A 24,568-nucleotide genomic window follows, 5' to 3' on the forward strand; every position below is an offset into this window, starting at 1 on the left:
CTGGCACCATCGCCAAACTAGTGCTGTTTTATCTTTTCCTGCGGCAAGAAAGCACACAGGCTCCACCGAGATTCGAACTCAGATCGCTGGCTTAGCCATCCATGTCTGCCTGATTGGAAAAAACCTGCCATAATGTTTGTGAATGCAATGAGACAATAAAGCTTCACGTTTTAACCTGAACAAGAGCTCGTCCAGGATTTGAACCCGGGACCTCTCGCACCCAAAGCAAGAATCATACCCCTAGACCAACTAGCCTACTTTCCCTAATCCAAGGAAAAAGAGCTATTCCAGCATCAACAAAAGAAGGAACATGAACTAACGTGGAAGCAATCAAAGTCCTCGAGACAGTGTGAAAGGCTAACGAATGCAAGTTGGCCTCTTAATTGAGCTAAAAATGGGGCTGTATCTAACATGTAGAGGGATGTTAGGGAGGACAGCTGAAACGGTCAGATGTCACTTAGACCAGCGGGTCTCAATTCCAGTCCTCGCGCCCCCTGCTCTTCACATTTTGTAAGTTTCTTGTATAGCTTCAGACATTTGTTCCATTCGAACGTAAGTGCCCTGAGAACTGGACATCACATGACAGCCCTCCGTGATTCAAGTTCAAAGCGTATGTATATGTTCAATTCATAGTGAGTAATACAGTGGTGTATCGAGGTATACAGAGGTAAAGGATGTCACACTTCTCCATGTGTGAAGAAGTTGCGCAGCACACATCCGTGAACCAATGTTCCAAAGTGAAGTATACTTTGTCGGATTTCCCCTGCTCAGGGAGTGGGGAGCAATGAACACTGTGTAGGGACCATGTCAATCACTAGGAGCTCACTTCTAATGAGCTGATTATCTGAATCAGGTGTGCTAACAAAGAGAGACATGCAAAACATGCAGACCTGGGGGAGCGAGGACTAGAATTGAGAACCGCTTCCTTAGACTTTAAGTCAGTGTGAGCAAAAGAGGTGAGAAGTTGTCTGCATGACCCAAGTGTTCCAAGGTAGCCTACATAATACAATAATCCATACACATGCATACTGGCGTAACAAGACCGAGAAGGTCCTGCGCAAACTGGTGGCAAAATAGGTCCCACCGAGATTTGAACTCGGATCACTGGATTCAGAGTCCAGAGTGCTAACCATTACACCATGGAACCTTAACTGGTGCAGCTGTTGCTCACAGGGCCACAAACACTGGCACCATCGCCAAACTAGTGCTGTTTTATCTTTTCCTGCGGCAAGAAAGCACACAGGCTCCACCGAGATTCGAACTCAGATCGCTGGATTCAAAGCCCAGAGTGCTGACCATTACACCATGGAACCAAAACTGCTTGGTTGGAGGCCAACTTGGAAACAGATAGCTCTCTGGTTGTGGGGAAGCAGTTATACAGAGAGGTTGGAACCCAGTGATTTTTTGTCAATGGCCCGCCTCAAAAAAAGAAAAATTTTGGGAGATGTTGCCGAAACCCGGGATCGAACCTGGGACCTTCAGATCTTCAGTCTAACGCTCTCCCAACTGAGCTATTTCGGCTACAACAAACCTCTGCTTAGCAAGCAGTGATTTCAGTGAGATCACCCTACTCTTTGTCGGAACTGAAGAGCAGAGCAGAGATGAGCCCCCAGACAATAAAAACAGCTGGCCAGTACGGGGATCGAACCCGCGACGTTGGCGTTATTAGCACCACGCTCTAACCAGCTGAGCTAACCGGCCTGGCTTAACCATCCATGTCTGCCTGATTGGAAAAAAACTGCCATAATGTTTGTGAATGCAATGAGACAATAAAGCTTCACGTTTTAACCTGAACAAGGCCTCGTCCGGGATTTGAACCCGGGACCTCTCGCACCCAAAGCGAGAATAATACCCCTAGACCAATGAGCCTTCTTTCCCTAAGCCAAGAAAAAAGAGCTATTCCAGCATCAACAAAAGAAGGAACATGAACTAACGTGGAAGCAATCAAAGTCCTCGAGACAGTGTGAAAGGCTAACGAATGCAAGTTGGCCTCTTAATTGACCTAAAAATGGGGCTGTATCTAACATGTAGAGGGATGTTAGGGAGGACAGCTGAAACGGTCAGATGTCACTTAGACCAGCGGGTCTCAATTCCAGTCCTCGCGCCCCCTGCTCTTCACATTTTGTAAGTTTCTTGTATAGCTTCAGACATTTGTTCCATTCGAACGTAAGTGCCCTGAGAACTGGACATCACATGACAGCCCTCCGTGATTCAATTTCAAAGAATATGTATATGTTCAATTCATAGTGAGTAATACAGTGGTGTATCGAGGTATACAGAGGTAAAGGATGTCACACTTCTCCATGTGTGAAGAAGTTGCGCAGCACACATCCGTGAACCAATGTTCCAAAGTGAAGTATACTTTTTTCGGATTTCCCCTGCTCAGGGAGTGGGGAGCAATGAACACTGTGTAGGGACCATGTCAATCACTAGGAGCTCACTTCTAATGAGCTGATTATCTGAATCAGGTGTGCTAACAAAGAGAGACATGCAAAACATGCAGACCTGGGGGAGCGAGGACTAGAATTGAGAACCGCTTCCTTAGACTTTAAGTCAGTGTGAGCAAAAGAGGTGAGAAGTTGTCTGCATGACCCGAGTGTTCCAAGGTAGCCTACATAATACAATAATCCATACACATGCATACTGGCGTAACAAGACCGAGAAGGTCCTGCGCAAACTGGTGGCAAAATAGGTCCCACCGAGATTTGAACTCGGATCACTGGATTCAGAGTCCAGAGTGCTAACCATTACACCATGGAACCTTAACTGGTGCAGCTGTTGCTCACAGGGCCACAAACACTGGCACCATCGCCAAACTAGTGCTGTTTTATCTTTTCCTGCGGCAAGAAAGCACACAGGCTCCACCGAGATTCGAACTCAGATCGCTGGATTCAAAGCCCAGAGTGCTGACCATTACACCATGGAACCAAAACTGCTTGGTTCGAGGCCAACTTGGAAACAGATAGCTCTCTGGCTGTGGGGAAGCAGTTATACAGAGAGGTTGGAACCCAGTGATTTTTTGTCAATGGCCCGCCTTAAAAAAAATGGAAAATTTTGGGAGATGTTGCCGAAACCCAGGATCGAACCAGGGACCTTCAGATCTTCAGTCGAACGCTCTCCCAACTGAGCTATTTCGGCTACAACAAATCTCTGCTTAGCAAGCAGTGATTTCAGTGAGATCACCCTACTCTTTGTCGGAACTGAAGAGCAGAGCAGAGATGAGCCCCCAGACAATAAAAACAGCTGGCCAGTACGGGGATCGAACCCGCGACCTTGGCGTTATTAGCACCACGCTCTAACCAGCTGAGCTAACCGGCCTGGCTTAGCCATCCATGTCTGCCTGATTGGAAAAAAACTGCCATAATGTTTGTGAATGCAATGAGACAATAAAGCTTCACGTTTTAACCTGAACAAGGGCTCGTCCTGGATTTGAACCCAGGACCTCTCGCAACCAAAGCGAGAATCATACCCCTAGACCAACGAGCCTTCTTTCCGTAAGCCAAGAAAAAAGAGCTATTCCAGCATCAACAAAAGAAGGAACATGAACTAACGTGGAAGCAATCAAAGTCCTCGAGACAGTGTGAAAGGCTAACGAATGCAAGTTGGCCTCTTAATTGACCTAAAAATGGGGCTGTATCTAACATGTAGAGGGATGTTAGGGAGGACAGCTGAAACGGTCAGATGTCACTTAGACCAGCGGGTCTCAATTCCAGTCCTCGCGCCCCCTGCTCTTCACATTTTGTAAGTTTCTTGTATAGCTTCAGACATTTGTTCCATTCGAACGTAAGTGCCCTGAGAACTGGACATCACATGACAGCCCTCCGTGATTCAATTTCAAAGAATATGTATATGTTCAATTCATAGTGAGTAATACAGTGGTGTATCGAGGTATACAGAGGTAAAGGATGTCACACTTCTCCATGTGTGAAGAAGTTGCGCAGCACACATCCGTGAACCAATGTTCCAAAGTGAAGTATACTTTGTCGGATTTCCCCTGCTCAGGGAGTGGGGAGCAATGAACACTGTGTAGGGACCATGTCAATCACTAGGAGCTCACTTCTAATGAGCTGATTATCCGAATCAGGTGTGCTAACAAAGAGAGACATGCAAAACATGCAGACCTGGGGGAGCGAGGACTAGAATTGAGAACCGCTTCCTTAGACTTTAAGTCAGTGTGAGCAAAAGAGGTGAGAAGTTGTCTGCATGACCCGAGTGTTCCAAGGTAGCCTACATAATACAATAATCCATACACATGCATACTGGCGTAACAAGACCGAGAAGGTCCTGCGCAAACTGGTGGCAAAATAGGTCCCACCGAGATTTGAACTCGGATCACTGGATTCAGAGTCCAGAGTGCTAACCATTACACCATGGAACCTTAACTGGTGCAGCTGTTGCTCACAGGGCCACAAACACTGGCACCATCGCCAAACTAGTGCTGTTTTATCTTTTCCTGCGGCAAGAAAGCACACAGGCTCCACCGAGATTCGAACTCAGATCGCTGGATTCAAAGCCCAGAGTGCTGACCATTACACCATGGAACCAAAACTGCTTGGTTGGAGGCCAACTTGGAAACAGATAGCTCTCTGGTTGTGGGGAAGCAGTTATACAGAGAGGTTGGAACCCAGTGATTTTTTGTCAATGGCCCGCCTCAAAAAAAGAAAAATTTTGGGAGATGTTGCCGAAACCCGGGATCGAACCAGGGACCTTCAGATCTTCAGTCTAACACTCTCCCATCTGAGCTATTTCGGCTACAACAAACCTCTGCTTAGCAAGCAGTGATTTCAGTGAGATCACCCTACTCTTTGTCGGAACTGAAGAGCAGAGCAGAGATGAGCCCCCAGACAATAAAAACAGCTGGCCAGTACGGGGATCGAACCCGCGACGTTGGCGTTATTAGCACCACTCTCTAACCAGCTGAGCTAACCGGCCTGGCTTAACCATCCATGTCTGCCTGATTGGAAAAAAACTGCCATAATGTTTGTGAATGCAATGAGACAATAAAGCTTCACGTTTTAACCTGAACAAGGGCTAGTCCGGGATTTGAACCCGGGACCTCTCGCACCCAAAGCGAGAATCATACCCCTAGACCAATGAGCCTTCTTTCCCTAAGCCAAGAAAAAAAGAGCTATTCCAGCATCAACAAAAGAAGGAACATGAACTAACGTGGAAGCAATCAAAGTCCTCGAGACAGTGTGAAAGGCTAACGAATGCAAGTTGGCCTCTTAATTGACCTAAAAATGGGGCTGTATCTAACATGTAGAGGGATGTTAGGGAGGACAGCTGAAACGGTCAGATGTCACTTAGACCAGCGGGTCTCAATTCCAGTCCTCGCGCCCCCTGCTCTTCACATTTTGTAAGTTTCTTGTATAGCTTCAGACATTTGTTCCATTCGAACGTAAGTGCCCTGAGAACTGGACATCACATGACAGCCCTCCGTGATTCAATTTCAAAGAATATGTATATGTTCAATTCATAGTGAGTAATACAGTGGTGTATCGAGGTATACAGAGGTAAAGGATGTCACACTTCTCCATGTGTGAAGAAGTTGCGCAGCACAAATCCGTGAACCAATGTTCCAAAGTGAAGTATACTTTGACGGATTTCCCCTGCTCAGGGAGTGGGGAGCAATGAACACTGTGTAGGGACCATGTCAATCACTAGGAGCTCACTTCTAATGAGCTGATTATCCGAATCAGGTGTGCTAACAAAGAGAGACATGCAAAACATGCAGACCTGGGGGAGCGAGGACTAGAATTGAGAACCGCTTCCTTAGACTTTAAGTCAGTGTGAGCAAAAGAGGTGAGAAGTTGTCTGCATGACCCGAGTGTTCCAAGGTAGCCTACATAATACAAGAATCCATACACATGCATACTGGCGTAACAAGACCGAGAAGGTCCTGCACAAACTGGTGGCAAAATAGGTCCCACCGAGATTTGAACTCGGATCACTGGATTCAGAGTCCAGAGTGCTAACCATTACACCATGGAACCTTAACTGATGCAGCTGTTACTCACAGGGCCACAAACACTGGCACCATCGCCAAACTAGTGCTGTTTTATCTTTTCCTGCGGCAAGAAAGCACACAGGCTCCACCGAGATTCGAACTCAGATCGCTGGATTCAAAGCCCAGAGTGCTGACCATTACACCATGGAACCAAAACTGCTTGGTTGGAGGCCAACTTGGAAACAGATAGCTCTCTGGTTGTGGGGAAGCAGTTATACAGAGAGGTTGGAACCCAGTGATTTTTTGTCAATGGCCCGCCTCAAAAAAAGAAAAATTTTGGGAGATGTTGCCGAAACCCGGGATCGAACCAGGGACCTTCAGATCTTCAGTCTAACACTCTCCCAACTGAGCTATTTCGGCTACAACAAACCTCTGCTTAGCAAGCAGTGATTTCAGTGAGATCACCCTACTCTTTGTCGGAACTGAAGAGCAGAGCAGAGATGAGCCCCCAGACAATAAAAACAGCTGGCCAGTACGGGGATCGAACCCGCGACGTTGGCGTTATTAGCACCACTCTCTAACCAGCTGAGCTAACCGGCCTGGCTTAACCATCCATGTCTGCCTGATTGGAAAAAAACTGCCATAATGTTTGTGAATGCAATGAGACAATAAAGCTTCACGTTTTAACCTGAACAAGGGCTCGTCCGGGATTTGAACCCGGGACCTCTCTCACCCAAAGCGAGAATCATACCCCTAGACCAATGAGCCTTCTTTCCCTAAGCCAAGAAAAAAGAGCTATTCCAGCATCAACAAAAGAAGGAACATGAACTAACGTGGAAGCAATCAAAGTCCTCGAGACAGTGTGAAAGGCTAACGAATGCAAGTTGGCCTCTTAATTGACCTAAAAATGGGGCTGTATCTAACATGTAGAGGGATGTTAGGGAGGACAGCTGAAACGGTCAGATGTCACTTAGACCAGCGGGTCTCAATTCCAGTCCTCGCGCCCCCTGCTCTTCACATTTTGTAAGTTTCTTGTATAGCTTCAGACATTTGTTCCATTCGAACGTAAGTGCCCTGAGAACTGGACATCACATGACAGCCCTCCGTGATTCAATTTCAAAGAATATGTATATGTTCAATTCATAGTGAGTAATACAGTGGTGTATCGAGGTATACAGAGGTAAAGGATGTCACACTTCTCCATGTGTGAAGAAGTTGCGCAGCACAAATCCGTGAACCAATGTTCCAAAGTGAAGTATACTTTGACGGATTTCCCCTGCTCAGGGAGTGGGGAGCAATGAACACTGTGTAGGGACCATGTCAATCACTAGGAGCTCACTTCTAATGAGCTGATTATCCGAATCAGGTGTGCTAACAAAGAAAGACATGCAAAACATGCAGACCTGGGGGAGCGAGGACTAGAATTGAGAACCGCTTCCTTAGACTTTAAGTCAGTGTGAGCAAAAGAGGTGAGAAGTTGTCTGCATGACCCGAGTGTTCCAAGGTAGCCTACATAATACAAGAATCCATACACATGCATACTGGCGTAACAAGACCGAGAAGGTCCTGCGCAAACTGGTGGCAAAATAGGTCCCACCGAGATTTGAACTCGGATCACTGGATTCAGAGTCCAGAGTGCTAACCATTACACCATGGAACCTTAACTGATGCAGCTGTTACTCACAGGGCCACAAACACTGGCACCATCGCCAAACTAGTGCTGTTTTATCTTTTCCTGCGGCAAGAAAGCACACAGGCTCCACCGAGATTCGAACTCAGATCGCTGGCTTAGCCATCCATGTCTGCCTGATTGGAAAAAACCTGCCATAATGTTTGTGAATGCAATGAGACAATAAAGCTTCATGTTTTAACCTGAACAAGGGCTCGTCCGGGATTTGAACCCGGGACCTCTCGCACCCAAAGCAAGAATCATACCCCTAGATCAACTAGCCTTCTTTCCCTAATCCAAGGAAAAAGAGCTATTCCAGCATCAACAAAAGAAGGAACATGAACTAACGTGGAAGCAATCAAAGTCCTCGAGACAGTGTGAAAGGCTAACGAATGCAAGTTGGCCTCTTAATTGACCTAAAAATGGGGCTGTATCTAACATGTAGAGGGATGTTAGGGAGGACAGCTGAAACGGTCAGATGTCACTTAGACCAGCGGGTCTCAATTCCAGTCCTCGCGCCCCCTGCTCTTCACATTTTGTAAGTTTCTTGTATAGCTTCAGACATTTGTTCCATTCGAACGTAAGTGCCCTGAGAACTGGACATCACATGACAGCCCTCCGTGATTCAAGTTCAAAGCGTATGTATATGTTCAATTCATAGTGAGTAATACAGTGGTGTATCGAGGTATACAGAGGTAAAGGATGTCACACTTCTCCATGTGTGAAGAAGTTGCGCAGCACAAATCCGTGAACCAATGTTCCAAAGTGAAGTATACTTTGACGGATTTCCCCTGCTCAGGGAGTGGGGAGCAATGAACACTGTGTAGGGACCATGTCAATCACTAGGAGCTCACTTCTAATGAGCTGATTATCCGAATCAGGTGTGCTAACAAAGAAAGACATGCAAAACATGCAGACCTGGGGGAGCGAGGACTAGAATTGAGAACCGCTTCCTTAGACTTTAAGTCAGTGTGAGCAAAAGAGGTGAGAAGTTGTCTGCATGACCCGAGTGTTCCAAGGTAGCCTACATAATACAAGAATCCATACACATGCATACTGGCGTAACAAGACCGAGAAGGTCCTGCGCAAACTGGTGGCAAAATAGGTCCCACCGAGATTTGAACTCGGATCACTGGATTCAGAGTCCAGAGTGCTAACCATTACACCATGGAACCTTAACTGATGCAGCTGTTACTCACAGGGCCACAAACACTGGCACCATCGCCAAACTAGTGCTGTTTTATCTTTTCCTGCGGCAAGAAAGCACACAGGCTCCACCGAGATTCGAACTCAGATCGCTGGCTTAGCCATCCATGTCTGCCTGATTGGAAAAAACCTGCCATAATGTTTGTGAATGCAATGAGACAATAAAGCTTCACATTTTAACCTGAACAAGGGCTCGTCCGGGATTTGAACCCGGGACCTCTCGCACCCAAAGCAAGAATCATACCCCTAGACCAACTAGCCTTCTTTCCCTAATCCAAGGAAAAAGAGCTATTCCAGCATCAACAAAAGAAGGAACATGAACTAACGTGGAAGCAATCAAAGTCCTCGAGACAGTGTGAAAGGCTAACGAATGCAAGTTGGCCTCTTAATTGACCTAAAAATGGGGCTGTATCTAACATGTAGAGGGATGTTAGGGAGGACAGCTGAAATGGTCAGATGTCACTTAGACCAGCGGGTCTCAATTCCAGTCCTCGCGCCCCCTGCTCTACACATTTTGTAAGTTTCTTGTATAGCTTCAGACATTTGTTCCATTCGAACGTAAGTGCCCTGAGAACTGGACATCACATGACAGCCCTCCGTGATTCAAGTTCAAAGCGTATGTATATGTTCAATTCATAGTGAGTAATACAGTGGTGTATCGAGGTATACAGAGGTAAAGGATGTCACACTTCTCCATGTGTGAAGAAGTTGCGCAGCACAAATCCGTGAACCAATGTTCCAAAGTGAAGTATTCTTTGAAGGATTTCCCCTGCTCAGGGAGTGGGGAGCAATGAACACTGTGTAGGGACCATGTCAATCACTAGGAGCTCACTTCTAATGAGCTGATTATCCGAATCAGGTCTGCTAACAAAGAGAGACATGCAAAACATGCAGACCTGGGGGAGCGAGGACTAGAATTGAGAACCGCTTCCTTAGACTTTAAGTCAGTGTGAGCAAAAGAGGTGAGAAGTTGTCTGCATGACCCGAGTGTTCCAAGGTAGCCTACATAATACAAGAATCCATACACATGCATACTGGCGTAACAAGACCGAGAAGGTCCTGCGCAAACTGGTGGCAAAATAGGTCCCACCGAGATTTGAACTCGGATCACTGGATTCAGAGTCCAGAGTGCTAACCATTACACCATGGAACCTTTAACTGGTGCAGCTGTTACTCACAGGGCCACAAACACTGGCACAATCGCCAAACTAGTGCTGTTTTATCTTTTCCTGCGGCAAGAAAGCACACAGGCTCCACCGAGATTCGAACTCAGATCGCTGGCTTAGCCATCCATGTCTGCCTGATTGGAAAAAACCTGCCATAATGTTTGTGAATGCAATGAGACAATAAAGCTTCACGTTTTAACCTGAACAAGGGCTCGTCCGGGATTTGAACCCGGGACCTCTCGCACCCAAAGCAAGAATCATACCCCTAGACCAACTAGCCTTCTTTCCCTAATCCAAGGAAAAAGAGCTATTCCAGCATCAACAAAAGAAGGAACATGAACTAACGTGGAAGCAATCAAAGTCCTCGAGACAGTGTGAAAGGCTAACGAATGCAAGTTGGCCTCTTAATTGACCTAAAAATGGGGCTGTATCTAACATGTAGAGGGATGTTAGGGAGGACAGCTGAAATGGTCAGATGTCACTTAGACCAGCGGGTCTCAATTCCAGTCCTCGCGCCCCCTGCTCTACACATTTTGTAAGTTTCTTGTATAGCTTCAGACATTTGTTCCATTCGAACGTAAGTGCCCTGAGAACTGGACATCACATGACAGCCCTCCGTGATTCAAGTTCAAAGCGTATGTATATGTTCAATTCATAGTGAGTAATACAGTGGTGTATCGAGGTATACAGAGGTAAAGGATGTCACACTTCTCCATGTGTGAAGAAGTTGCGCAGCACAAATCCGTGAACCAATGTTCCAAAGTGAAGTATTCTTTGAAGGATTTCCCCTGCTCAGGGAGTGGGGAGCAATGAACACTGTGTAGGGACCATGTCAATCACTAGGAGCTCACTTCTAATGAGCTGATTATCCGAATCAGGTGTGCTAACAAAGAGAGACATGCAAAACATGCAGACCTGGGGGAGCGAGTACTAGAATTGAGAACCGCTTCCTTAGACTTTAAGTCAGTGTGAGCAAAAGAGGTGAGAAGTTGTCTGCATGACCCGAGTGTTCCAAGGTAGCCTACATAATACAAGAATCCATACACATGCATACTGGCGTAACAAGACCGAGAAGGTCCTGCGCAAACTGGTGGCAAAATAGGTCCCACCGAGATTCGAACTCAGATCGCTGGATTCAAAGCCCAGAGTGCTGACCATTACACCATGGAACCAAAACTGCTTGGTTGGAGGCCAACTTGGAAACAGATAGCTCTCTGGCTGTGGGAAGCAGTTATACAGAGAGGTTGGAACCCAGTGATTTTTGGTCAATGGCCCGCCTCAAAAAAGGGAAAAGTGTGTCGAAATGAAGAGCAGAGCAGAGATGAGCCCCCAGACTATAAAAACAGCTGGCCAGTACGGGGATCGAACACGCAACCTTGGCGTTATTAGCACCACGCTCTAACCAGCTGAGCTATCCGGCCTGGCTTAGCCATCCATGTCTGCCTGATTGGAAAAAACCTGCCATAATGTTTGTGAATGCAAGGAGACAATAAAGCTTCACGTTTTAACTTGAACAAGGGCTCGTCCGGGATTTGAACCGGGACCTCTCGCACCCAAAGCGAGAATCATACCCCTAGACCAACGAGCCTTCTTTCCCTAAGCTAAGAAAAAAGAGCTATTCCAGCATCAACAAAAGAAGGAACATGAACTAACGTGGAAGCAATCAAAGTCCTCGAGACAGTGTGAAAGGCTAACGAATGCAAGTTGGCCTCTTAATTGACCTAAAAATGGGGCTGTATCTAACATGTAGAGGGATGTTAGGGAGGATAGCTGAAACGGTCAGATGTCACTTAGACCAGCGGGTCTCAATTCCAGTCCTCGCGCCCCCTGCTCTTCACATTTTGTAAGTTTCTTGTATAGCTTCAGACATTTGTTCCATTCGAACGTAACTGCCCTGAGAACTGGACATCACATGACAGCCCTCCGTGATTCAAGTTCAAAGCGTATGTATATGTTCAATTCATAGTGAGTAATACAGTGGTGTATCGAGGTATACAGAGGTAAAGGATGTCACACTTCTCCATGTGTGAAGAAGTTGCGCAGCACAAATCCGTGAACCAATGTTCCAAAGTGAAGTATACTTTGACGGATTTCCCCTGCTCAGGGAGTGGGGAGCAATGAACACTGTGTAGGGACCATGTCAATCACTAGGAGCTCACTTCTAATGAGCTGATTATCCGAATCAGGTGTGCTAACAAAGAGAGACATGCAAAATATGCAGACCTGGGGGAGCGAGGACTAGAATTGAGAACCGCTTCCTTAGACTTTAAGTCAGTGTGAGCAAAAGAGGTGAGAAGTTGTCTGCATGACCCGAGTGTTCCAAGGTAGCCTACATAATACAAGAATCCATACACATGCATACTGGCGTAACAAGACCGAGAAGGTCCTGCGCAAACTGGTGGCAAAATAGGTCCCACCGAGATTTGAACTCGGATCACTGGATTCAGAGTCCAGAGTGCTAACCATTACACCATGGAACCTTAACTGGTGCAGCTGTTGCTCACAGGGCCACAAACACTGGCACCATCGCCAAACTAGTGCTGTTTTATCTTTTCCTGCGGCAAAAAAGCACACAGGCTCCACCGAGATTCGAACTCAGATCGCTGGATTCAAAGCCCAGAGTGCTGACCATTACACCATGGAACCAAAACTGCTTGGTTGGAGGCCAACTTGGAAACAGATAGCTCTCTGGCTGTGGGGAAGCAGTTATACAGAGAGGTTGGAACCCAGTGATTTTTTGTCAATGGCCCGCCTCAAAAAATGGAAAATTTTGGGAGATGTTGCCGAAACCCGGGATCGAACCAGGGACCTTCAGATCTTCAGTCTAACGCTCTCCCAACTGAGCTATTTCGGCTACAACAAACCTCTGCTTAGCAAGCAGTGATTTCAGTGAGATCACCCTACTCTTTGTCGGAACTGAAGAGCAGAGATGAGCCCCCAGACAATAAAAACAGCTGGCCAGTACGGGGATCGAACCCGCGACCTTGGCGTTATTAGCACCACGCTCTAACCAGCTGAGCTAACCGGCCTGGCTCAGCCATCCATGTCTGCCTGATTGGAAAAAAACTGCCATAATGTTTGTGAATGCAATGAGACAATAAAGCTTCACGTTTTAACCTGAACAAGGGCTCGTCCGGGATTTGAACCCGGGACCTCTCGCACCCAAAGCGAGAATCATACCCCTAGACCAACGAGCCTTCTTTCCCTAAGCCAAGAAAAAAGAGCTATTCCAGCATCAACAAAAGAAGGAACATGAACTAACATGGAAGCAATCAAAGTCCTCGAGACAGTGTGAAAGGCTAACGAATGCAAGTTGGCCTCTTAATTGACCTAAAAATGGGGCTGTATCTAACATGTAGAGGGATGTTAGGGAGGACAGCTGAAACGGTCAGATGTCACTTAGACCAGCGGGTCTCAATTCCAGTCCTCACGCCCCCTGCTCTTCACATTTTGTAAGTTTCTTGTATAGCTTCAGACATTTGTTCCATTCGAACGTAAGTGCCCTGAGAACTGGACATCACATGACAGCCCTCCGTGATTCAAGTTCAAAGAATATGTATATGTTCAATTCATAGTGAGTAATACAGTGGTGTATCGAGGTAAACAGAGGTAAAGGATGTCACACTTCTCCATGTGTGAAGAAGTTGCGCAGCACAAATCCGTGAACCAATGTTCCAAAGTGAAGTATACTTTGTCGGATTTCCCCTGCTCAGGGAGTGGGGAGCAATGAACACTGTGTAGGGACCATGTCAATCACTAGGAGCTCACTTCTAATGAGCTGATTATCCAAATCAGGTGTGCTAACAAAGAGAGACATGCAAAACATGCAGACCTGGGGGAGCGAGGACTAGAATTGAGAACCGCTTCCTTAGACTTTAAGTCAGTGTGAGCAAAAGAGGTGAGAAGTTGTCTGCATGACCCGAGTGTTCCAAGGTAGCCTACATAATACAAGAATCCATACACATGCATACTGGCGTAACAAGACCGAGAAGGTCCTGCGCAAACTGGTGGCAAAATAGGTCCCACCGAGATTTGAACTCGGATCACTGGATTCAGAGTCCAGAGTGCTAACCATTACACCATGGAACCTTAACTGGTGCAGCTGTTGCTCACAGGGCCACAAACACTGGCACCATCGCCAAACTAGTGCTGTTTTATCTTTTCCTGCGGCAAGAAAGCACACAGGCTCCACCGAGATTCGAACTCAGATCGCTGGCTTAGCCATCCATGTCTGCCTGATTGGAAAAAACCTGCCATAATGTTTGTGAATGCAATGAGACAATAAAGCTTCACGTTTTAACCTGAACAAGGGCTCGTCCGGGATTTGAACCCGGGACCTCTCGCACGCAAAGCAAGAATCATACCCCTAGACCAACTAGCCTTCTTTCCCTAATCCAAGGAAAAAGAGCTATTCCAGCATCAACAAAAGAAGGAACATGAACTAACGTGGAAGCAATCAAAGTCCTCGAGACAGTGTGAAAGGCTAACGAATGCAAGTTGGCCTCTTAATTGACCTAAAAATGGGGCTGTATCTAACATGTAGAGGGATGTTAGGGAGGACAGCTGAAATGGTCAGATGTCACTTAGACCAGCGGGTCTCAATTCCAGTCCTCGCGCCCCCTGCTCTACACATTTTGTAAGTTTCTTGTATAGCTTCAGACATTTGTTCCATTCGAACGTAAGTGCCCTGAGAACTGGACATCACATGACAGCCCTCCGTGATTCAAGTTCAAAGCGTATGTATATGTTCAATTCATAGTGAGTAATACAGTGGTGTATCGAGGTATACAGAGGTAAAGGATGTCACACTTCTCCATGTGTGAAGAAGTTGCGCAGCACAAATCCGTGAACCAATGTTCCAAAGTGAAGTATTCTTTGAAGGATTTCCCCTGCTCAGGGAGTGGGGAGCAATGAACACTGTGTAGGGACCATGTCAATCACTAGGAGCTCACTTCTAATGAGCTGATTATCCGAATCAGGTGTGCTAACAAAGAGAGACATGCAAAACATGCAGACCTGGGGGAGCGAGTACTAGAATTGAGAACCGCTTCCTTAGACTTTAAGTCAGTGTGAGCAAAAGAGGTGAGAAGTTGTCTGCATGACCCGAGTGTTCCAAGGTAGCCTACATAATACAAGAATCCATACACATGCATACTGGCGTAACAAGACCGAGAAGGTCCTGCGCAAACTGGTGGCAAAATAGGTCCCACCGAGATTTGAACTCGGATCACTGGATTCAGAGTCCAGAGTGCTAACCATTACACCATGGAACCTTAACTGGTGCAGCTGTTGCTCACAGGGCCACAAACACTGGCACCATCGCCAAACTAGTGCTGTTTTATCTTTTCCTGCGGCAAGAAAGCACACAGGCTCCACCGAGATTCGAACTCAGATCGCTGGATTCAAAGCCCAGAGTGCTGACCATTACACCATGGAACCAAAACTGCTTGGTTGGAGGCCAACTTGGAAACAGATAGCTCTCTGGCTGTGGGGAAGCAGTTATACAGAGAGGTTGGAACCCAGTGATTTTTTGTCAATGGCCCGCCTCAAAAAATGGAAAATTTTGGGAGATGTTGCCGAAACCCGGGATCGAACCAGGGACCTTCAGATCTTCAGTCTAACGCTCTCCCAACTGAGCTATTTCGGCTACAACAAACCTCTGCTTAGCAAACAGTGATTTCAGTGAGATCACCCTACTCTTTGTCGGAAATGAAGAGCAGAGCAGAGATGAGCCCCCAGACAATAAAAACAGCTGGCCAGTACGGGGATCGAACCCGCGACCTTGGCGTTATTAGCACCACGCTCTAACCAGCTGAGCTATCCGGCCTGGCTTAGCCATCCATGTCTGCCTGATTGGAAAAAACCTGCCATAATGTTTGTGAATGCAATGAGACAATAAAGCTTCACGTTTTAACCTGAACAAGGGCTCGTCCGGGATTTGAACCCGGGACCTCTCGCACCCAAAGCGAGAATCATACCCCTAGACCAACGAGCCTTCTTTCCCTAGGCCAAGAAAAAAGAGCTATTCCAGCATCAACAAAAGAAGGAACATGAACTAACGTGGAAGCAATCAAAGTCCTCGAGACAGTGTGAAAGGCTAACGAATGCAAGTTGGCCTCTTAATTGACCTAAAAATGGGGCTGTATCTAACATGTAGAGGGATGTTAGGGAGGACAGCTGAAACGGTCAGATGTCACTTAGACCAGCGGGTCTCAATTCCAGTCCTCGCGCCCCCTGCTCTTCACATTTTGTAAGTTTCTTGTATAGCTTCAGACATTTGTTCCATTCGAACGTAAGTGCCCTGAGAACTGGACATCACATGACAGCCCTCCGTGATTCAAGTTCAAAGCGTATGTATATGTTCAATTTATAGTGAGTAATACAGTGGTGTATCGAGGTATACAGAGGTAAAGGATGTGACACTTCTCCATGTGTGAAGAAGTTGCGCAGCACAAATCCGTGAACCAATGTTCCAAAGTGAAGTATACTTTGACGGATTTCCCCTGCTCAGGGAGTGGGGAGCATTGAACACTGTGTAGGGACCATGTCAATCACTAGGAGCTCACTTCTAATGAGCTGATTATCCGAATCAGGTGTGCTAACAAAGAGAGACATGCAAAACATGCAGACCTGGGGGAGCGAGGACTAGAATTGAGAACCGCTTCCTTAGACTTTAAGTCAGTGTGAGCAAAAGAGGTGAGAAGTTGTCTGCATGACCCGAGTGTTCCAAGGTAGCCTACATAATACAAGAATCCATACACATGCATACTTGCGTAACAAGACCGAGAAGGTCCTGCGCAAACTGGTGGCAAAATAGGTCCCACCGAGATTTGAACTCGGATCACTGGATTCAGAGTCCAGAGTGCTAACCTTTACACCATGGAACCTTAACTGGTGCAGCTGTTGCTCACAGGGCCACAAACACTGGCACCATCGCCAAACTAGTGCTGTTTTATCTTTTCCTGCGGCAAGAAAGCACACAGGCTCCACCGAGATTCGAACTCAGATCGCTGGCTTAGCCATCCATGTCTGCCTGATTGGAAAAAACCTGCCATAATGTGAATGCAATGAGACAATAAAGCTTCACGTTTTAACCTGAACAAGGGCTCGTCCGGGATTTGAACCCGGGACCTCTCGCACCCAAAGCAAGAATCATACCCCTAGACCAACTAGCCTTCTTTCCCTAATCCAAGGAAAAAGAGCTATTCCAGCATCAACAAAAGAAGGAACATGAACTAACGTGGAAGCAATCAAAGTCCTCGAGACAGTGTGAAAGGCTAACGAATGCAAGTTGGCCTCTTAATTGACCTAAAAATGGGGCTGTATCTAACATGTAGAGGGATGTTAGGGAGGACAGCTGAAATGGTCAGATGTCACTTAGACCAGCGGGTCTCAATTCCAGTCCTCGCGCCCCCTGCTCTACACATTTTGCAAGTTTCTTGTATAGCTTCAGACATTTGTTCCATTCGAACGTAAGTGCCCTGAGAACTGGACATCACATGACAGCCCCCCATGATTCAAGTTCAAAGCGTATGTATATGTTCAATTCATAGTGAGTAATACAGTGGTGTATCGAGGTATACAGAGGTAAAGGATGTCACACTTCTCCATGTGTGAAGAAGTTGCGCAGCACAAATCCGTGAACCAATGTTCCAAAGTGAAGTATTCTTTGACGGATTTCCCCTGCTCAGGGAGTGGGGAGCAATGAACACTGTGTAGGGACCATGTCAATCACTAGGAGCTCACTTCTAATGAGCTGATTATCCGAATCAGGTGTGCTAACAAAGAGAGACATGCAAAACATGCAGACCTGGGGGAGCGAGTACTAGAATTGAGAACCGCTTCCTTAGACTTTAAGTCAGTGTGAGCAAAAGAGGTGAGAAGTTGTCTGCATGACCCGAGTGTTCCAAGGTAGCCTACATAATACAAGAATCCATACACATGCATACTGGCGTAACAAGACCGAGAAGGTCCTGCGCAAACTGGTGGCAAAATAGGTCCCACCGAGATTTGAACTCGGATCACTGGATTCAGAGTCCAGAGTGCTAACCATTACACCATGGAACCTTAACTGGTGCAGCTGTTGCTCACAGGGCCACAAACACTGGCACCATCGCCAAACTAGTGCTGTTTTATCTTTTCCTGCGGCAAGAAAGCACACAGGCTCCACCGAGATTCGAACTCAGATCGCTGGCTTAGCCATCCATGTCTGCCTGATTGGAAAAAACCTGCCATAATGTTTGTGAATGCAATGAGACAATAAAGCTTCACGTTTTAACCTGAACAAGGGCTCGTCCGGGATTTGAACCCGGGACCTCTCGCACCCAAAGCAAGAATCATACCCCTAGACCAACTAGCCTTCTTTCCCTAATCCAAGGAAAAAGAGCTATTCCAGCATCAACAAAAGAAGGAACATGAACTAACGTGGAAGCAATCAAAGTCCTCGAGACAGTGTGAAAGGCTAACGAATGCAAGTTGGCCTCTTAATTGACCTAAAAATGGGGCTGTATCTAACATGTAGAGGGATGTTAGGGAGGACAGCTGAAACGGTCAGATGTCACTTAGACCAGCGGGTCTCAATTCCAGTCCTCGCGCCCCCTGCTCTTCACATTTTGTAAGTTTCTTGTATAGCTTCAGACATTTGTTCCATTCGAACGTAAGTGCCCTGAGAACTGGACATCACATGACAGCCCTCCGTGATTCAATTTCAAAGAATATGTATATGTTCAATTCATAGTGAGTAATACAGTGGTGTATCGAGGTATACAGAGGTAAAGGATGTCACACTTCTCCATGTGTGAAGAAGTTGCGCAGCACAAATCCGTGAACCAATGTTCCAAAGTGAAGTATACTTTGACGGATTTCCCCTGCTCAGGGAGTGGGGAGCAATGAACACTGTGTAGGGACCATGTCAATCACTAGGAGCTCACTTCTAATGAGCTGATTATCCGAATCAGGTCTGCTAACAAAGAGAGACATGCAAAACATGCAGACCTGGGGGAGCGAGGACTAGAATTGAGAACCGCTTCCTTAGACTTTAAGTCAGTGTGAGCAAAAGAGGTGAGAAGTTGTCTGCATGACCCGAGTGTTCCAAGGTAGCCTACATAATACAAGAATCCATACACATGCATACTGGCGTAACAAGACCGAGAAGGTCCTGCGCAAACTGGTGGCAAAATAGGTCCCACCGAGATTTGAACTCGGATCACTGGATTCAGAGTCCAGAGTGCTAACCATTACACCATGGAACCTTAACTGGTGCAGCTGTTGCTCACAGGGCCACAAACACTGGCACCATCGCCAAACTAGTGCTGTTTTATCTTTTCCTGCGGCAAGAAAGCACACAGGCTCCACCGAGATTCGAACTCAGATCGCTGGCTTAGCCATCCATGTCTGCCTGATTGGAAAAAACCTGCCATAATGTTTGTGAATGCAATGAGACAATAAAGCTTCACGTTTTAACCTGAACAAGGGCTCGTCCGGGATTTGAACCCGGGACCTCTCGCACGCAAAGCAAGAATCATACCCCTAGACCAACTAGCCTTCTTTCCCTAATCCAAGGAAAAAGAGCTATTCCAGCATCAACAAAAGAAGGAACATGAACTAACGTGGAAGCAATCAAAGTCCTCGAGACAGTGTGAAAGGCTAACGAATGCAAGTTGGCCTCTTAATTGACCTAAAAATGGGGCTGTATCTAACATGTAGAGGGATGTTAGGGAGGACAGCTGAAATGGTCAGATGTCACTTAGACCAGCGGGTCTCAATTCCAGTCCTCGCGCCCCCTGCTCTACACATTTTGTAAGTTTCTTGTATAGCTTCAGACATTTGTTCCATTCGAACGTAAGTGCCCTGAGAACTGGACATCACATGACAGCCCTCCGTGATTCAAGTTCAAAGCGTATGTATATGTTCAATTCATAGTGAGTAATACAGTGGTGTATCGAGGTATACAGAGGTAAAGGATGTCACACTTCTCCATGTGTGAAGAAGTTGCGCAGCACAAATCCGTGAACCAATGTTCCAAAGTGAAGTATTCTTTGAAGGATTTCCCCTGCTCAGGGAGTGGGGAGCAATGAACACTGTGTAGGGACCATGTCAATCACTAGGAGCTCACTTCTAATGAGCTGATTATCCGAATCAGGTGTGCTAACAAAGAGAGACATGCAAAACATGCAGACCTGGGGGAGCGAGTACTAGAATTGAGAACCGCTTCCTTAGACTTTAAGTCAGTGTGAGCAAAAGAGGTGAGAAGTTGTCTGCATGACCCGAGTGTTCCAAGGTAGCCTACATAATACAAGAATCCATACACATGCATACTGGCGTAACAAGACCGAGAAGGTCCTGCGCAAACTGGTGGCAAAATAGGTCCCACCGAGATTTGAACTCGGATCACTGGATTCAGAGTCCAGAGTGCTAACCATTACACCATGGAACCTTAACTGGTGCAGCTGTTGCTCACAGGGCCACAAACACTGGCACCATCGCCAAACTAGTGCTGTTTTATCTTTTCCTGCGGCAAGAAAGCACACAGGCTCCACCGAGATTCGAACTCAGATCGCTGGATTCAAAGCCCAGAGTGCTGACCATTACACCATGGAACCAAAACTGCTTGGTTGGAGGCCAACTTGGAAACAGATAGCTCTCTGGCTGTGGGGAAGCAGTTATACAGAGAGGTTGGAACCCAGTGATTTTTTGTCAATGGCCCGCCTCAAAAAATGGAAAATTTTGGGAGATGTTGCCGAAACCCGGGATCGAACCAGGGACCTTCAGATCTTCAGTCTAACGCTCTCCCAACTGAGCTATTTCGGCTACAACAAACCTCTGCTTAGCAAACAGTGATTTCAGTGAGATCACCCTACTCTTTGTCGGAAATGAAGAGCAGAGCAGAGATGAGCCCCCAGACAATAAAAACAGCTGGCCAGTACGGGGATCGAACCCGCGACCTTGGCGTTATTAGCACCACGCTCTAACCAGCTGAGCTATCCGGCCTGGCTTAGCCATCCATGTCTGCCTGATTGGAAAAAACCTGCCATAATGTTTGTGAATGCAATGAGACAATAAAGCTTCACGTTTTAACCTGAACAAGGGCTCGTCCGTGATTTGAACCCGGGACCTCTCGCACCCAAAGCGAGAATCATACCCCTAGACCAACGAGCCTTCTTTCCCTAGGCCAAGAAAAAAGAGCTATTCCAGCATCAACAAAAGAAGGAACATGAACTAACGTGGAAGCAATCAAAGTCCTCGAGACAGTGTGAAAGGCTAACGAATGCAAGTTGGCCTCTTAATTGACCTAAAAATGGGGCTGTATCTAACATGTAGAGGGATGTTAGGGAGGACAGCTGAAACGGTCAGATGTCACTTAGACCAGCGGGTCTCAATTCCAGTCCTCGCGCCCCCTGCTCTTCACATTTTGTAAGTTTCTTGTATAGCTTCAGACATTTGTTCCATTCGAACGTAAGTGCCCTGAGAACTGGACATCACATGACAGCCCTCCGTGATTCAAGTTCAAAGCGTATGTATATGTTCAATTTATAGTGAGTAATACAGTGGTGTATCGAGGTATACAGAGGTAAAGGATGTGACACTTCTCCATGTGTGAAGAAGTTGCGCAGCACAAATCCGTGAACCAATGTTCCAAAGTGAAGTATACTTTGACGGATTTCCCCTGCTCAGGGAGTGGGGAGCATTGAACACTGTGTAGGGACCATGTCAATCACTAGGAGCTCACTTCTAATGAGCTGATTATCCGAATCAGGTGTGCTAACAAAGAGAGACATGCAAAACATGCAGACCTGGGGGAGCGAGGACTAGAATTGAGAACCGCTTCCTTAGACTTTAAGTCAGTGTGAGCAAAAGAGGTGAGAAGTTGTCTGCATGACCCGAGTGTTCCAAGGTAGCCTACATAATACAAGAATCCATACACATGCATACTGGCGTAACAAGACCGAGAAGGTCCTGCGCAAACTGGTGGCAAAATAGGTCCCACCGAGATTTGAACTCGGATCACTGGATTCAGAGTCCAGAGTGCTAACCTTTACACCATGGAACCTTAACTGGTGCAGCTGTTGCTCACAGGGCCACAAACACTGGCACCATCGCCAAACTAGTGCTGTTTTATCTTTTCCTGCGGCAAGAAAGCACACAGGCTCCACCGAGATTCGAACTCAGATCGCTGGCTTAGCCATCCATGTCTGCCTGATTGGAAAAAACCTGCCATAATGTTTGTGAATGCAATGAGACAATAAAGCTTCACGTTTTAACCTGAACAAGGGCTCGTCCGGGATTTGAACCCGGGACCTCTCGCACCCAAAGCAAGAATCATACCCCTAGACCAACTAGCCTTCTTTCCCTAATCCAAGGAAAAAGAGCTATTCCAGCATCAACAAAAGAAGGAACATGAACTAACGTGGAAGCAATCAAAGTCCTCGAGACAGTGTGAAAGGCTAACGAATGCAAGTTGGCCTCTTAATTGACCTAAAAATGGGGCTGTATCTAACATGTAGAGGGATGTTAGGGAGGACAGCTGAAATGGTCAGATGTCACTTAGACCAGCGGGTCTCAATTCCAGTCCTCGCGCCCCCTGCTCTACACATTTTGCAAGTTTCTTGTATAGCTTCAGACATTTGTTCCATTCGAACGTAAGTGCCCTGAGAACTGGACATCACATGACAGCCCCCCATGATTCAAGTTCAAAGCGTATGTATATGTTCAATTCATAGTGAGTAATACAGTGGTGTATCGAGGTATACAGAGGTAAAGGATGTCACACTTCTCCATGTGTGAAGAAGTTGCGCAGCACAAATCCGTGAACCAATGTTCCAAAGTGAAGTATTCTTTGACGGATTTCCCCTGCTCAGGGAGTGGGGAGCAATGAACACTGTGTAGGGACCATGTCAATCACTAGGAGCTCACTTCTAATGAGCTGATTATCCGAATCAGGTGTGCTAACAAAGAGAGACATGCAAAACATGCAGACCTGGGGGAGCGAGTACTAGAATTGAGAACCGCTTCCTTGTACTTTAAGTCAGTGTGAGCAAAAGAGGTGAGAAGTTGTCTGCATGACCCGAGTGTTCCAAGGTAGCCTACATAATACAAGAATCCATACACATGCATACTGGCGTAACAAGACCGAGAAGGTCCTGCGCAAACTGGTGGCAAAATAGGTCCCACCAAGATTTGAACTCGGATCACTGGATTCAGAGTCCAGAGTGCTAACCATTACACCATGGAACCTTAACTGTTGCTCACAGGGCCACAAACACTGGCACCATCGCCAAACTAGTGCTGTTTTATCTTTTCCTGCGCCAATAAAGCACACAGGCTCCACCGAGATTCGAACTCAGATCGCTGGATTCAAAGCCCAGAGTGCTGACCATTACACCATGGAACCAAAACTGCTTGGTTGGAGGCCAACTTGGAAACAGATAGCTCTCTGGCTGTGGGGAAGCAGTTATACAGAGAGGTTGGAACCCAGTGATTTTTGGTCAATGGCCCGCCTCAAAAAAGGGAAAAGTGTGTCGAAATGAAGAGCAGAGCAGAGATGAGCCCCCAGACAATAAAAACAGCTGGCCAGTACGGGAATCGAACACGCAACCTTGGCGTTATTAGCACCACGCTCTAACCAGCTGAGCTATCCGGCCTGGCTTAGCCATACATGTCTGCCTGATTGGAAAAAACCTGCCATAATGTTTGTGAATGCAAGGAGACAATAAAGCTTCACGTTTTAACTTGAACAAGGGCTCGTCCGGGATTTGAACCCGGGACCTCTCGCACCCAAAGCGAGAATCATACCCCTAGACCAACGAGCCTTCTTTCCCTAAGCTAAGAAAAAAGAGCTATTCCAGCATCAACAAAAGAAGGAACATGAACTAACGTGGAAGCAATCAAAGTCCTCGAGACAGTGTGAAAGGCTAACGAATGCAAGTTGGCCTCTTAATTGACCTAAAAATGGGGCTGTATCTAACATGTAGAGGGATGTTAGGGAGGATAGCTGAAACGGTCAGATGTCACTTAGACCAGCGGGTCTCAATTCCAGTCCTCGCGCCCCCTGCTCTTCACATTTTGTAAGTTTCTTGTATAGCTTCAGACATTTGTTCCATTCGAACGTAACTGCCCTGAGAACTGGACATCACATGACAGCCCTCCGTGATTCAAGTTCAAAGCGTATGTATATGTTCAATTCATAGTGAGTAATACAGTGGTGTATCGAGGTATACAGAGGTAAAGGATGTCACACTTCTCCATGTGTGAAGAAGTTGCGCAGCACAAATCCGTGAACCAATGTTCCAAAGTGAAGTATACTTTGACGGATTTCCCCTGCTCAGGGAGTGGGGAGCAATGAACACTGTGTAGGGACCATGTCAATCACTAGGAGCTCACTTCTAATGAGCTGATTATCCGAATCAGGTGTGCTAACAAAGAGAGACATGCAAAACATGCAGACCTGGGGGAGCGAGGACTAGAATTGAGAACCGCTTCCTTAGACTTTAAGTCAGTGTGAGCAAAAGAGGTGAGAAGTTGTCTGCATGACCCGAGTGTTCCAAGGTAGCCTACATAATACAAGAATCCATACACATGCAT

At 46.6% G+C, this 24,568-nt stretch overlaps 51 non-coding genes across 51 annotated transcripts; all 51 read right to left on the bottom strand.

The window, feature by feature from the left end:
• Positions 1-1,075: 1,075 nt before the first annotated feature.
• On the bottom strand, positions 1,076-1,147 carry trnaq-cug (transfer RNA glutamine (anticodon CUG)). The gene has a single exon. It is a non-coding gene; the product is annotated as a tRNA-Gln (tRNA).
• A 94-nt stretch (positions 1,148-1,241) lies between these two features.
• On the bottom strand, positions 1,242-1,313 carry trnaq-uug (transfer RNA glutamine (anticodon UUG)). Its single transcript has one exon. It is a non-coding gene; the product is annotated as a tRNA-Gln (tRNA).
• Positions 1,314-1,448: 135 nt separating this feature from the next.
• Positions 1,449-1,521, bottom strand: trnaf-gaa (transfer RNA phenylalanine (anticodon GAA)). Its single transcript has one exon. It is a non-coding gene; the product is annotated as a tRNA-Phe (tRNA).
• Positions 1,522-1,627: 106 nt separating this feature from the next.
• Positions 1,628-1,701, bottom strand: trnai-aau (transfer RNA isoleucine (anticodon AAU)). Its single transcript has one exon. It is a non-coding gene; the product is annotated as a tRNA-Ile (tRNA).
• A 989-nt stretch (positions 1,702-2,690) lies between these two features.
• Positions 2,691-2,762, bottom strand: trnaq-cug (transfer RNA glutamine (anticodon CUG)). Its single transcript has one exon. It is a non-coding gene; the product is annotated as a tRNA-Gln (tRNA).
• A 94-nt stretch (positions 2,763-2,856) lies between these two features.
• On the bottom strand, positions 2,857-2,928 carry trnaq-uug (transfer RNA glutamine (anticodon UUG)). Its single transcript has one exon. It is a non-coding gene; the product is annotated as a tRNA-Gln (tRNA).
• A 137-nt stretch (positions 2,929-3,065) lies between these two features.
• trnaf-gaa (transfer RNA phenylalanine (anticodon GAA)) lies at positions 3,066-3,138 on the bottom strand. The gene has a single exon. It is a non-coding gene; the product is annotated as a tRNA-Phe (tRNA).
• A 106-nt stretch (positions 3,139-3,244) lies between these two features.
• On the bottom strand, positions 3,245-3,318 carry trnai-aau (transfer RNA isoleucine (anticodon AAU)). The gene has a single exon. It is a non-coding gene; the product is annotated as a tRNA-Ile (tRNA).
• A 988-nt stretch (positions 3,319-4,306) lies between these two features.
• Positions 4,307-4,378, bottom strand: trnaq-cug (transfer RNA glutamine (anticodon CUG)). The gene has a single exon. It is a non-coding gene; the product is annotated as a tRNA-Gln (tRNA).
• A 94-nt stretch (positions 4,379-4,472) lies between these two features.
• On the bottom strand, positions 4,473-4,544 carry trnaq-uug (transfer RNA glutamine (anticodon UUG)). The gene has a single exon. It is a non-coding gene; the product is annotated as a tRNA-Gln (tRNA).
• Positions 4,545-4,679: 135 nt separating this feature from the next.
• Positions 4,680-4,752, bottom strand: trnaf-gaa (transfer RNA phenylalanine (anticodon GAA)). The gene has a single exon. It is a non-coding gene; the product is annotated as a tRNA-Phe (tRNA).
• Positions 4,753-4,858: 106 nt separating this feature from the next.
• Positions 4,859-4,932, bottom strand: trnai-aau (transfer RNA isoleucine (anticodon AAU)). Its single transcript has one exon. It is a non-coding gene; the product is annotated as a tRNA-Ile (tRNA).
• Positions 4,933-5,921: 989 nt separating this feature from the next.
• On the bottom strand, positions 5,922-5,993 carry trnaq-cug (transfer RNA glutamine (anticodon CUG)). Its single transcript has one exon. It is a non-coding gene; the product is annotated as a tRNA-Gln (tRNA).
• Positions 5,994-6,087: 94 nt separating this feature from the next.
• trnaq-uug (transfer RNA glutamine (anticodon UUG)) lies at positions 6,088-6,159 on the bottom strand. The gene has a single exon. It is a non-coding gene; the product is annotated as a tRNA-Gln (tRNA).
• Positions 6,160-6,294: 135 nt separating this feature from the next.
• Positions 6,295-6,367, bottom strand: trnaf-gaa (transfer RNA phenylalanine (anticodon GAA)). The gene has a single exon. It is a non-coding gene; the product is annotated as a tRNA-Phe (tRNA).
• A 106-nt stretch (positions 6,368-6,473) lies between these two features.
• On the bottom strand, positions 6,474-6,547 carry trnai-aau (transfer RNA isoleucine (anticodon AAU)). The gene has a single exon. It is a non-coding gene; the product is annotated as a tRNA-Ile (tRNA).
• Positions 6,548-7,535: 988 nt separating this feature from the next.
• On the bottom strand, positions 7,536-7,607 carry trnaq-cug (transfer RNA glutamine (anticodon CUG)). Its single transcript has one exon. It is a non-coding gene; the product is annotated as a tRNA-Gln (tRNA).
• A 1,112-nt stretch (positions 7,608-8,719) lies between these two features.
• trnaq-cug (transfer RNA glutamine (anticodon CUG)) lies at positions 8,720-8,791 on the bottom strand. Its single transcript has one exon. It is a non-coding gene; the product is annotated as a tRNA-Gln (tRNA).
• Positions 8,792-9,011: 220 nt separating this feature from the next.
• Positions 9,012-9,083, bottom strand: trnap-ugg (transfer RNA proline (anticodon UGG)). The gene has a single exon. It is a non-coding gene; the product is annotated as a tRNA-Pro (tRNA).
• An 820-nt stretch (positions 9,084-9,903) lies between these two features.
• On the bottom strand, positions 9,904-9,975 carry trnaq-cug (transfer RNA glutamine (anticodon CUG)). Its single transcript has one exon. It is a non-coding gene; the product is annotated as a tRNA-Gln (tRNA).
• A 221-nt stretch (positions 9,976-10,196) lies between these two features.
• trnap-ugg (transfer RNA proline (anticodon UGG)) lies at positions 10,197-10,268 on the bottom strand. The gene has a single exon. It is a non-coding gene; the product is annotated as a tRNA-Pro (tRNA).
• An 820-nt stretch (positions 10,269-11,088) lies between these two features.
• trnaq-uug (transfer RNA glutamine (anticodon UUG)) lies at positions 11,089-11,160 on the bottom strand. Its single transcript has one exon. It is a non-coding gene; the product is annotated as a tRNA-Gln (tRNA).
• A 175-nt stretch (positions 11,161-11,335) lies between these two features.
• Positions 11,336-11,409, bottom strand: trnai-aau (transfer RNA isoleucine (anticodon AAU)). Its single transcript has one exon. It is a non-coding gene; the product is annotated as a tRNA-Ile (tRNA).
• Positions 11,410-11,505: 96 nt separating this feature from the next.
• Positions 11,506-11,576, bottom strand: trnap-ugg (transfer RNA proline (anticodon UGG)). The gene has a single exon. It is a non-coding gene; the product is annotated as a tRNA-Pro (tRNA).
• An 820-nt stretch (positions 11,577-12,396) lies between these two features.
• Positions 12,397-12,468, bottom strand: trnaq-cug (transfer RNA glutamine (anticodon CUG)). Its single transcript has one exon. It is a non-coding gene; the product is annotated as a tRNA-Gln (tRNA).
• Positions 12,469-12,562: 94 nt separating this feature from the next.
• Positions 12,563-12,634, bottom strand: trnaq-uug (transfer RNA glutamine (anticodon UUG)). Its single transcript has one exon. It is a non-coding gene; the product is annotated as a tRNA-Gln (tRNA).
• A 135-nt stretch (positions 12,635-12,769) lies between these two features.
• On the bottom strand, positions 12,770-12,842 carry trnaf-gaa (transfer RNA phenylalanine (anticodon GAA)). The gene has a single exon. It is a non-coding gene; the product is annotated as a tRNA-Phe (tRNA).
• A 101-nt stretch (positions 12,843-12,943) lies between these two features.
• On the bottom strand, positions 12,944-13,017 carry trnai-aau (transfer RNA isoleucine (anticodon AAU)). Its single transcript has one exon. It is a non-coding gene; the product is annotated as a tRNA-Ile (tRNA).
• A 96-nt stretch (positions 13,018-13,113) lies between these two features.
• trnap-ugg (transfer RNA proline (anticodon UGG)) lies at positions 13,114-13,185 on the bottom strand. The gene has a single exon. It is a non-coding gene; the product is annotated as a tRNA-Pro (tRNA).
• An 820-nt stretch (positions 13,186-14,005) lies between these two features.
• trnaq-cug (transfer RNA glutamine (anticodon CUG)) lies at positions 14,006-14,077 on the bottom strand. The gene has a single exon. It is a non-coding gene; the product is annotated as a tRNA-Gln (tRNA).
• Positions 14,078-15,189: 1,112 nt separating this feature from the next.
• On the bottom strand, positions 15,190-15,261 carry trnaq-cug (transfer RNA glutamine (anticodon CUG)). Its single transcript has one exon. It is a non-coding gene; the product is annotated as a tRNA-Gln (tRNA).
• Positions 15,262-15,355: 94 nt separating this feature from the next.
• On the bottom strand, positions 15,356-15,427 carry trnaq-uug (transfer RNA glutamine (anticodon UUG)). Its single transcript has one exon. It is a non-coding gene; the product is annotated as a tRNA-Gln (tRNA).
• Positions 15,428-15,562: 135 nt separating this feature from the next.
• Positions 15,563-15,635, bottom strand: trnaf-gaa (transfer RNA phenylalanine (anticodon GAA)). The gene has a single exon. It is a non-coding gene; the product is annotated as a tRNA-Phe (tRNA).
• Positions 15,636-15,741: 106 nt separating this feature from the next.
• On the bottom strand, positions 15,742-15,815 carry trnai-aau (transfer RNA isoleucine (anticodon AAU)). Its single transcript has one exon. It is a non-coding gene; the product is annotated as a tRNA-Ile (tRNA).
• A 96-nt stretch (positions 15,816-15,911) lies between these two features.
• Positions 15,912-15,983, bottom strand: trnap-ugg (transfer RNA proline (anticodon UGG)). The gene has a single exon. It is a non-coding gene; the product is annotated as a tRNA-Pro (tRNA).
• Positions 15,984-16,803: 820 nt separating this feature from the next.
• Positions 16,804-16,875, bottom strand: trnaq-cug (transfer RNA glutamine (anticodon CUG)). Its single transcript has one exon. It is a non-coding gene; the product is annotated as a tRNA-Gln (tRNA).
• Positions 16,876-17,091: 216 nt separating this feature from the next.
• trnap-ugg (transfer RNA proline (anticodon UGG)) lies at positions 17,092-17,163 on the bottom strand. Its single transcript has one exon. It is a non-coding gene; the product is annotated as a tRNA-Pro (tRNA).
• An 820-nt stretch (positions 17,164-17,983) lies between these two features.
• trnaq-cug (transfer RNA glutamine (anticodon CUG)) lies at positions 17,984-18,055 on the bottom strand. Its single transcript has one exon. It is a non-coding gene; the product is annotated as a tRNA-Gln (tRNA).
• Positions 18,056-18,275: 220 nt separating this feature from the next.
• On the bottom strand, positions 18,276-18,347 carry trnap-ugg (transfer RNA proline (anticodon UGG)). The gene has a single exon. It is a non-coding gene; the product is annotated as a tRNA-Pro (tRNA).
• Positions 18,348-19,167: 820 nt separating this feature from the next.
• Positions 19,168-19,239, bottom strand: trnaq-cug (transfer RNA glutamine (anticodon CUG)). The gene has a single exon. It is a non-coding gene; the product is annotated as a tRNA-Gln (tRNA).
• A 1,112-nt stretch (positions 19,240-20,351) lies between these two features.
• On the bottom strand, positions 20,352-20,423 carry trnaq-cug (transfer RNA glutamine (anticodon CUG)). Its single transcript has one exon. It is a non-coding gene; the product is annotated as a tRNA-Gln (tRNA).
• A 94-nt stretch (positions 20,424-20,517) lies between these two features.
• Positions 20,518-20,589, bottom strand: trnaq-uug (transfer RNA glutamine (anticodon UUG)). Its single transcript has one exon. It is a non-coding gene; the product is annotated as a tRNA-Gln (tRNA).
• A 135-nt stretch (positions 20,590-20,724) lies between these two features.
• On the bottom strand, positions 20,725-20,797 carry trnaf-gaa (transfer RNA phenylalanine (anticodon GAA)). Its single transcript has one exon. It is a non-coding gene; the product is annotated as a tRNA-Phe (tRNA).
• A 106-nt stretch (positions 20,798-20,903) lies between these two features.
• Positions 20,904-20,977, bottom strand: trnai-aau (transfer RNA isoleucine (anticodon AAU)). Its single transcript has one exon. It is a non-coding gene; the product is annotated as a tRNA-Ile (tRNA).
• A 96-nt stretch (positions 20,978-21,073) lies between these two features.
• Positions 21,074-21,145, bottom strand: trnap-ugg (transfer RNA proline (anticodon UGG)). Its single transcript has one exon. It is a non-coding gene; the product is annotated as a tRNA-Pro (tRNA).
• Positions 21,146-21,965: 820 nt separating this feature from the next.
• Positions 21,966-22,037, bottom strand: trnaq-cug (transfer RNA glutamine (anticodon CUG)). Its single transcript has one exon. It is a non-coding gene; the product is annotated as a tRNA-Gln (tRNA).
• Positions 22,038-22,257: 220 nt separating this feature from the next.
• Positions 22,258-22,329, bottom strand: trnap-ugg (transfer RNA proline (anticodon UGG)). Its single transcript has one exon. It is a non-coding gene; the product is annotated as a tRNA-Pro (tRNA).
• Positions 22,330-23,149: 820 nt separating this feature from the next.
• Positions 23,150-23,221, bottom strand: trnaq-cug (transfer RNA glutamine (anticodon CUG)). The gene has a single exon. It is a non-coding gene; the product is annotated as a tRNA-Gln (tRNA).
• An 85-nt stretch (positions 23,222-23,306) lies between these two features.
• Positions 23,307-23,378, bottom strand: trnaq-uug (transfer RNA glutamine (anticodon UUG)). The gene has a single exon. It is a non-coding gene; the product is annotated as a tRNA-Gln (tRNA).
• A 176-nt stretch (positions 23,379-23,554) lies between these two features.
• On the bottom strand, positions 23,555-23,628 carry trnai-aau (transfer RNA isoleucine (anticodon AAU)). Its single transcript has one exon. It is a non-coding gene; the product is annotated as a tRNA-Ile (tRNA).
• A 96-nt stretch (positions 23,629-23,724) lies between these two features.
• On the bottom strand, positions 23,725-23,796 carry trnap-ugg (transfer RNA proline (anticodon UGG)). Its single transcript has one exon. It is a non-coding gene; the product is annotated as a tRNA-Pro (tRNA).
• Between the last annotated feature and the right edge of the window lie 772 nt (positions 23,797-24,568).

The sequence above is a fragment of the Carassius carassius genome, chromosome 8, assembly GCF_963082965.1.
Source record: "Carassius carassius chromosome 8, fCarCar2.1, whole genome shotgun sequence".
In the NCBI taxonomy this organism is placed as follows: domain Eukaryota; kingdom Metazoa; phylum Chordata; class Actinopteri; order Cypriniformes; family Cyprinidae; genus Carassius; species Carassius carassius.